General features: G+C 36.9%; 1 pseudogene; it reads right to left on the bottom strand.

The window, feature by feature from the left end:
- Positions 1–1212: 1212 nt before the first annotated feature.
- On the bottom strand, positions 1213–6510 carry LOC111164653 (dihydrofolate reductase pseudogene; annotated as a pseudogene).
- Between the last annotated feature and the right edge of the window lie 3717 nt (positions 6511–10227).

Here is a 10227-nt window from a genome sequence, read left to right as displayed (position 1 = left end):
TTTAGTAAGGATAAGACTGTGGTTCTGACCAGCCAGATCAACAGTAGAGATTCTGACCTAAGTTCAAAGAACTTTTAAAATAAGGGTCTTTAAGCTGGGGACTATAAACCAAGAGGGTCTCTTTGGATGAGCTTCAGGGGCCCCATGCAGTTATAGGCAAAATGTCACATGTGCATTTCCTGGAGAAAGGTCCTATCACTTTAATCAGATTCTCACAAGTGTTTGGGACCCCCAAAATATATTGTATACTATGTTACAATCTGTAATAGATTTTTGCTTCCTTGAGATCAAAGAGCCTGGAGTTCTCCTGCAAACCAAATTAAGTGAAAGGAGAGCCCTGGAGTTGCTCCTTGAGAGATAGGACTTCTCCATCAACCCATGGAGGTACATCCACTTCTTGGTAAGGGACAGTACATCCTTTACTTTTCACGTGAGCACTCAAAGTCAAGCATTCAAAGTCAAGCAAAAGACACTAATTTAACAACCACAAAAGTGTGTATGGGCTATCAAAAGTCTATTTGTACTACTTATTATTTTCTTTAGGTTTATAGACTTCAACTTATCCATGATTCCATGCAGTATACTAAATTTTCTCAAAAGTACAGAGAAGTGCAGTAATATCTTATGGTTATGTTTTAGCATAAATTATCTTGAGTATCTTTTCAAGAGAAATATTATGTTTACCTCATTATTTTGTTTAAAGGATTACTCAATTTTTAATGCACAATTCTTAAAAATCAGTGTTGTCATTACAAATTGTTCAGCATTTCTAATTTTAGCTATTTAGAAACTGTGTTTTAAAACAATCTTTTTTTACTGTTTTATTGTAAAGATGGTTTATTACCATCTTTAAACTGTTAAGTTATATAACAATACCAAGTTAGAATTCTATTGCTTGATTTTTCAACTTTATACAATATCCTTTGACTCCACACTATTACAGATGAGGTATTCAGTGAATACTGTACCTGTGGTATTCTACATATGGTAGCGGCATGTTTATTTTTGTAAGAAAGTGCCAAAATACTGTCTCCCTTACTCTCCCAATTTTTATTTGTATATTTCTAAATTGTCAAGGCATATACAGTTTATGCTCTGATTTGTCATCTGATCCACATATTTGGTTTAGTCTTATTTCTGTTAATCATATATAGTACTTATCACTAGTCATTTTGCTAAATTTTTCTCTATTATCCCTTGATTGGCTGAAGCTCAGCCTCTGGTAGGTGAACAGTATTTCTAGAGTTGTGCCATATTTAATATTTTTTGTATACTTAATAAAAATCTTGGGTGGACATGAAATCCTTGATTTATACTTTCTTTCCTTAAGTATCCCAGAAGTTTTGGTCCACTGACTTCTAGTGTTCAGTGTCACAGAGGAGAAATCTAAGGACAGTCTGACTTTTTCCCTCTTGTAAGTATTGTGATCATTCTACATGGCTATTTAAAAACTTTATCATTAAAGGCTAATAAATTTACTATGATATGCCTTAAGGACATATGTCTTGGGTACATATCAGAAGAATATGTCTCAGTGTTAACTGATTTGGGTCAATTTTCACTGGTACATGATATGTCCTTTCAACAAATAGGATCAGGTATTCTATCCTTTTCACAACTTTTTTCCTCAAGTTATGTTTTCAAATATTTATCCTGTTCCATTGTTTTTGGTGTTCTCCTTGAGGGACTGCAATTATGCATATATAGGGTCTTCTCTGCCTGGTTTATATACCTATCATTTTCTCCTTAGTCCTTTTCAACCTTCCATTTTTATTTTACTTTTTTGCATCTCCTCACTTATATCCTCAGTACCCTTGCTGTGTTTTCTCCAGTGTCTATTCTCGTGACTGCTCTTTTCAATTCTTTTATATTTCTGTGATGACTTTGATTTGTTCTTCTATTTTACTAAAATCTGCCAATTGACACTCCATTTCCTCCCACTGCCTTGTTTTCTCTTTCTTGAGTTCTTGTATTTATTATTCATGGTCTTTGTTCACAGAAGAACTTTCTTTTTTAAAAAAATTAAAGACAATTTTTAGAGAATTTTTAGTTTTACAATAATATCGAAAGGAAGGTACAGGAATTTCCATATACCCAAAGCTCCCACACATGCATAGGCTCAGGCTCTTCCATTATCAACATCACTTACCAGACTCATACATTTTTTAGCAGGGATGAATCTACACTGACACATCATAATCACCCAAAGTTCATAGTTCACCTCAGAGTTCACTCTTAGTGTTGTACTTTACATATGTTTGGACAAAGGTACAATGACATGTATCTATCATTATAATATTTTACAGAATATTTTCATTGCCTTAAAAATCCTCTTGGACTTCTCTGGTGGCACAGTGGTTGAGAGTCCACCTGCCAATGCAGGGGACACGGGTTCGTGCCCCGGTCCGGGAAGATCCCACATGCCACGGAGTGGCTGGGCCCGTAAGCCATGGCCTCTGAGCCTGTGCATCCGGAGCCTGTGCTCCGCAACAGGAGAGGCCACGACAGTGAGAGGCCCGCGTACCGCAAAAAAAAAAAATCCTCTGCGCTCTGCTTATTCATCCCTCCCTCCATCCTAAGCCCTGGCAACCACTGATCTTCTTATAGTCTGCAAAGTTTTGCTTTTTCCAGAATGTCATGGAGTTGCAATCATACAGTATGTAGTCTTTTCAGATTGGCTTCACTTAATTATATGCATTTAAGCATTTAAGGTTCCTCCATGTATTTTCATGCTTTTATAGCTCATTTTTTAGCAATGAATAATATTTCATTCTCTAGCTTTACCATACTTTATTTAGCCATTCACCTACTGAAGGACATCTTGGTTGTTTCCAAGTTTGGGGAATTATGAATAAACCTTCTATAAACATCCATGTGCAAGTTTTATTGCAAACATGTTTTCAACTCCTTTGGCTAAATATGAAGGACTGAGGTTGCTGGATCCAACTGTAAAAGTATGTTTAGTTTTGTGAGAAAAACCAAAAACTGTCTTCCAATGAGGCTACACCATTTTTCATTCCCAGAGCAGTGGATGAGAGTTGCTGTTTTTCCACATCCCCACCAGCATTTGGTGGTAGTGTTCCAGAATTTGACTATTCTAATGGGTATGTAGTGATATCTCATTGTTATTTTAATTTGTATTTCCTGATGACATATGATGTGGAGCATCTTTTCATATGCTTATTTGCCATCTGTATATCTACTTCTGTTAGATTCTGTTAAGGTCTTTGGTCCATTATTAAACCAGGTTGTTTATTTTCTTACTGTTTTGAGGGTTTTGAGGGTTCTCTGTATATTTTGGGTAAGAATCCTTTACAGATGTATCTTATTCATATATTTTCTCCCAGCCTGAGGCTTGTCTTCTAATTCTCTTGATATTGTATTTCATAGAGGAGTTTTTAATTTTAATAAAGTCTGAATTATCCATTATTTCTTTCCTAGATTGTGCTTTGGTGTTGTATCTAAAAAGGCATCGGGCTTCCCTGGTGGCACAGTGGTTGGGAGTCTGCCTGCCGATGCAGGGGACGTGGGTTCGTGCCCCGGTACGGGAAGATCCCACATGCCGCGGAGTGGCTGGGCCCGTGAGCCATGGCCGCTGAGCCTGTGCATCCGGAGACTGTGCTCCGCAATGGGAGAGGCCACAACAATGAGAGGCCCGCATACCGCAAAAAAAAAAAAAAATTAAAAAAATTAAAAATAAAAAGGCATCATCATCCCAAGGTAATTTAGGTTTTCTCCTGTCTTATCTTCTAGGAGTTTTATAGTTTTATATTTAAATTTAGGTCATTGATCCATTTTGAGTTAATACTTGTGAAGACTGTAAGCTCTACACCCAGATTCATTTTTTTGCATACAGATGTCCAGTTGTTCTATCACCAGCTGTTGAAGAGCTATCTCTCCTACATTGTACTGCCTTTGCTTTATGTCAAAGATCAGTTGAAAATATTTATGGAGGTCTATTTCTGGGCTCTCTATTCTGTTCCATTTATCTATTTGTCTATTTTTTTTTTTTTGCCAATCCCACACTGTCTTGATTACTATAGCTTTATAGTAGATTTTGAAGTTGGGTAATATCAGGCCCTCAACTTTGCTATTCTCCTTCAACACTGTGTTAGAAACCACCATATCAAAATTTTAAATGCGTAATAAAATGTCAGGTCACAACTTTCATATATGTTCTCCATTACTATACTTTATAATAAGTGCTCTTCATCTGTTGACAAATTTGTTGCTCTCTTTTATATTTTTTCCTAGTAATATTTTTGTCTTTTTCTTTTGCTTTTTCCCACACATGAACATTTATTAAACATTTTGAGTATTATAAACAATTTGCTTCTTTTACGTAGTAATTTTTGGCATTTTTCTGTCAGTACTTCATTCTTTCTAACTGCTGCAGATGTTACATTTTACAGACATATTGGTTAGTTATTCCTTATTAATCAACATTTGGGCTGTTTTCAAGTTTGAAAAAAAAAAAGTTGCAACAAATACTCTTGGGTCCATTTCTTTGCTCAGGATTAATTTCTAGAAGTGGAAGTTCTGGTTCCAAACCCAGAATATTTTGAATTTTAATTGATATTGCTAACTTACACTCTAAAAAGTTGTACCAATTTATAAGGCATATTGGGGGGGATACTTATTGGGGGGGATACTTAATCTAAATCTTTGCTAATGTGATGGGTAAAATGTTTTAATTTTCATTTTTTAATTTTGTGAAGTTTAGTTTCTAACTTACTAATTTTGGTTTCTAGCATATTCATTCTCAATTTATTACCTCTTTGAATTTTTAATTTTAGCCATCATGCTTGATATTAGATTATTCTTTTTTGTAAAGAGCAGCCAATTCTTTTTTTGTCATTGTAACATCCCATGGGATCTCACTGAAGATCAGAAACAAAGTCTTTTAAGGTCTCAGACCACCTCCTTTAACCACCAAAAAGGTAGTCTCATACCTGCCTCTTTACTATCCCTGTGGAATATCCTGGAGTTTTCAACTTATTCATTCCCAGTCTAAGTGAACAAAATTTTTTCCAGAAGTGTGATATATAAGGTAATTCACAGTCCCTCTTTTGACCTAACTTTAATAACTGAATGCTAGCTCTTCTGTTTATAATCCATTTCTGACCTGTGGATCCAACTGCCTAGCTCCTAGCTAGCTCTACAGGCTTTGGTTTCAACTCATGCTACCAGGGGACTCTCCCACTTTGGGCTGTCTTGGTAGATATTCTATCCTAGGCGGGTGCTGGTAACCTATTCTTGACCCTTGATGGGCATTCAGGCAGTTACAGCAAGAAATGCTTCACAAATGGTATCTGACACAGTCTAGTTAAGATTGATGTGGAATAAGAGTACTTTGTTTAGAAATAATTATACACAGATCTAAAGTCAACAAAAGTCTCTACAAGAAAAAATAGATAATTTTTTTTGGGAGGGGAGAAGGAGGCTTGAAATAGATCAGAAAACGTTTTCACATTAATTGCTCTTTTCATATACTTCAAATTTGTGCTTAATGCCTTTCTCCTCCTGGACATCAGAAGGAACCCCTGGATATTCTGGGAGGAATTTATATTTTTCCAAATCAATTTCTGGAAAAGTTGTGTCACCTTCAAATTCCTGCATGATCCTTGTCACAAATAGACTAAGATGGCCTGGCTTGCTCCTGGCTTCCTTGTAAACAGAACTGCCTCCCACTATCCAAACCATGTCCACTTTGTTAATTCTGGTTGCTCAGTGAGTTTTAAGGTATCATCCAGACTTTTGGCAAGAAAACGCACTCCCTGTGGAGGTTCCTTGAGTTCTCTACTGAGAACTATATTAATTCTGTTCTTTAAAGGTCGATTCTTCTCTGGAAAGGAGAACCAGGTTTTCCTACCCATAATCACCAAATTCTGTTTACCTTCTACTGAAGAGGTTGTGGTCATTCTTTGGAAATACCTGTATTCATTCCTGAGCGGGGGCCAGGGCAGGTCCCCATTCTTGCCGATGCCCATGTTCTGGGACACAGCGACGATGCAGTTTTAGCGAACGAACCATGACAGCGGCAGAAAACACTTCCGAGCTAGCACATAACACCGACATGGGGATTACCCGCCAGCTTGGTGCGAAATTTTTTTTCCCTAGTAATATTTGTGTACCAATCGTCTGCCAGTTCCTTTTTTATTATTTAGCTATTGAAAGGATTAAATTTTCCTAGACAAGGCTTTGTGTGCCTAATTTCCTATTAAGTGTGTGTATGATGGGGGGAGGTAGAGAAGTGTTTGTGTTTGTGTGTGTGTGTGTAAATGTCCAGAACTGCTTTCCAGGCATTACAACTCAGTATCTTTATTCATTTACCTTAAATTCTGATCCAAGCCTGAATCCCTGGGATGGCCATTTACCTAAGGTATTTTGTACATTAAGGGAGCTCTTGCATAGCGTCATCCTTGGGAAATCAAAACCTACTGAACCAGTATTAACTCAAACCTATTATAAATACTATTTACCAGACATATCCAGTGAACTTGACAATTTGCCTGCATCTGACAACACAGGACTCTAGTGGAAAGATCCTTAAGTCTAGGGTTACATGAAAGTAAATTTGGGTACACAGCACTTACATTGTAAGCACTGAGCCAAGAAATGCCTAAAATAATATAGAGCAAGAGACGAGACATTAATAAATGTCAGTTTCCTTCATTCTGTACATTGACTTTGGTAGAAATAATGAAACATGAATGTTAAAAAAAAAAAAAAAAGCCTGTAACTTTTAAGCAAGATGTGAGATCTCTTGAACTGAGTATTTGTTGGACAAGATAATGGAAGAATACAAGTGAAGAAGTATTTAATTCCTACATTGGCCTTCAGAAGCTGGTATAAGCAGCCCATCATCAACAAAAAGAAAAGGAGGTGAGCATATTCCTGTTTATGGAAATACCCCTACCTTGGAAAGGCGATGAGTCATTAAAATCATCACTCCTGGCTAAGGATACTGTGGTGGCCAGAAGAGGCTAGTTCATGAGGACCAGGATGGGGAACTCCCTTATATGATGGTACGATTAAACCTGGACTGGTTAAGGCCCAAAACTGAATTTCTAGCAGGTTATAGTTCTAATGGATTACACTGTTCAGTTGAATTTTCAACAGCTAGAACTGATGTGAACTTCCAAGGGCTGCCTTAACTTCTTCCCCAATATACAGGCAAGGTGCTGGGAACCCTGAATTATCTTGCTGCAGAAAAGAGGACTCGATAACTTCTTACATCCAAACACTTGCTATCCTGGTGCTGGGGACCATAGTTCTGCTCCTCAGGTCCAGCCCCTCTTGCTTCTATTACCTAATTAGTGAAGCCACCCTTTCTGGATATGTCCTCTGCCTTTCTGATACATTCCTACTGCAATAGAGACTGATTCCCAGTGGGAACTCCACACAGAGGGCATACCTAACTAAGAGGTTCTTCCCTCTCCTAATCTCACATGGCTTACTCATCTCATAATGACATATTTAAGGAAGTTGCAAGGCAATCTGATTGATACATTAATGAGCCAGAAATTTTAATTCTTCCAACTTCAAAAGTTACATCAGCAGAAAGCAAAGGTCCTGGGCCTTGTTTTCTGTTCTATGCAAGAAAACCCCTCCTGTGTTAAGATGCAGTATTATGCTCTCAGCACTACTAGAGCCTCCATAAAAGAAATGTCCATTGAAACGAAGTATATCTATTACAAAATTGTAGATAAAGATGTGATTTATTCTGTGCCCTAATATCCCTTATAAAAGAAAATAGATTTTCTCTCTCAGTCAATACAAGGACAGTTTTCTTCCATAGATTTACCTACGTGCTTTTTTTCTATCACACATTTAAAAGGATAGAGCCCAAGATAGTTCTTTTTGGTCTAAGTTTCCAGGGAATCTAGAGTCATATTCAGTGCTCATCTACTTGTGGTAATTAAGTCAACTCAGGTACCAAGTATCACGTACTGTTTTGCTAATCTTGGGTTTCTTGTTTTACTTTCCCTTCAATTTCAAAACACTAGTCTCTTTACTAAGGATCATGAAGAAACACTTTGAATATTGTGATATGATAGGACACTAACAAATCTATTGTTGTACTCCACAGACATCTTGCTTCCAAGAACTCTTAAGAAGGAGGGAGGAGGCATTTTTACTTTCTTATTCCTGATTTTTGCCAGCCTGATATTCCATCCCTAAAAAATGCATTGGCCTTCAAACTGCCTAATTATTCTTCTTTTTAATTGTGAAGTCAATGTGTACTGTTAAAATCTGATTAAAGTGAAAAAGTCCACTTCCCCTCATTTCCCCAACCCTGCTCTCTGTGGCTAATGACTGTTAGTAATTCCTTACATATCATCACAGAAATTACCTCCAAATTACCTTTTAATTGTTTTTTATTTTCAATAGGTCACTTCAAGACTATTTTCAATATAGCCAGAATTATAAAATCAAACAAATAATTGAGGATCACTAAACTGTCAGTCAGCATTGACAGAAAAAAAGAACTAAATCAGCAATACAAGGCTCATCAATCTATCAATCTATGTATCTGTATAAAAGCTTCCAGTGTCCAATTAGCTTTATATAGAGATTTCAATGTGAATGATATAATATATAAACTATTAAATTATAGAATTTTAGATCTGACAGTAACTTTAGAACTAAATTGGCATTATTTCCTTGTTTTATAGATAAGGTAACTAAAGCTATGAGGACTAAATGAACTAGTTCAACAGGATGGACCCAAACCCCTTGACTCCCAACTCTACATGAGACAATGTGGAACTCTGTGAACTAGGATTTTTGCAACTAACTGTAGGTGCACAACAAATCAAGGGAAACAATAAAACAGCCACTGTGTACCTCACTGGTAAGAAAATGCACAATAAATCAGTCCTAACTGTGTCAATAATGTTTGATAACCTATATTGCTCTATGAATAACAAAATAGAATATAGTTGCTCCCAAGATGTTTACAAGCCAGGTGGGGAGGTAAGACATATAAGACATAAATATGTAAAGGAAAAATACAATACAAACAAAAATTAGTTCAAAATGACTCACAGATCATGCATGCTACAGGAATGAGAGGCAGACACCTCATGCGCATAGTGACTCTGTCGTGAAGAATGTGCAACTTCAGCCAGGCTTACAGGATGAGTAAAAGAAAGAGCTTTCAAAAATAGTCATAATAAACAAAGGTGCAGAAATTTTAAAATGTTTTGGTTTGCTCGGAAAATGATGAGAAGTTGAGTTTGGCTGGAACACTGGATTTGTACGTGTGAAAACTGAGAGGAGTAAGATGACAGGTATGCTTTGGTGGGTGGAAGACTCTAAAGGGAATATCTGAGAGCTTGGACTTTACTATGCAGTTAGCAGGGAGCCACCAAAATTTATTGAGGAGAGGGTAATATAAAAGTGATATTTTTCCCAGGTGACTCAGGGAAAGAGTATGCTAGAGAACTGAGGCTGAGGTAAGGGTTGATGTTAGGGCAGCCAGCGAGGAGATGATTCCCAATGGGAGACCTTGGGTACATACAGAAAACATCCCTCTTCTGATAAAAGTTGCCTCTGAATCTTTAATTTCTCTGTTTCACTATATGAGATAGAAGATCTCAAATGAGTAGATGATCTACAGGATGACTCTCAACAATGTCCACATCCATTTTTTACTTACATATTGTTATGGACTGAATTATGTTACAAGGTGAATCCACATGTAGAAGTCTTAAATTCCAGTACCTCAGAAAGTGATCTTATTTGGAAATAGGGTCATTACGCATGTAATTAGTTAAGATTAGGTTATACTGAGTAGGATGTGCCCTAATCCAATATGACTGGTATCCTTATTAAAAGAGGAAATGTAGACACCAATGACACATACACAGGGAAAATGCCATGTGAAGATGAAGACAGAGATCAAGGTTATGCTACTATAAGCTAATAATGCCAAAGATTGCCATCAAATAATCAGAAGGTAGATAAGAGGCATGGTGGAGATTTTCACTCACAGCCCTCAGAAGGAACCAACTCTACCAACACGTTGATCTTAGACTTTCAGCCTCTAGAACTGTGAGACAATAAATTTACGTTGTTCTTAAACTACTAAGTTTGTGGTACTTTGTGGTACCTTGTTACAGCAGTCCTAGAAAATTCATACATGTATCCACATTAGAAGAAAAGAGTCCAAATCTTGGAGCCTGGATTTTGATATTCTCTTGAGGCATAAAAAAATGCTAC

Source organism: Delphinapterus leucas, chromosome 9 (assembly GCF_059928025.1).
Source record: "Delphinapterus leucas isolate spDelLeu-1000000601 "Yukka" chromosome 9, BTC_Dleu_Yukka2, whole genome shotgun sequence".
Classification (NCBI taxonomy): Eukaryota; Metazoa; Chordata; class Mammalia; order Artiodactyla; family Monodontidae; genus Delphinapterus; species Delphinapterus leucas.
Note: the sequence above shows the minus strand (reverse complement) of the source record. Positions and strands in the feature narration are given on the sequence as shown.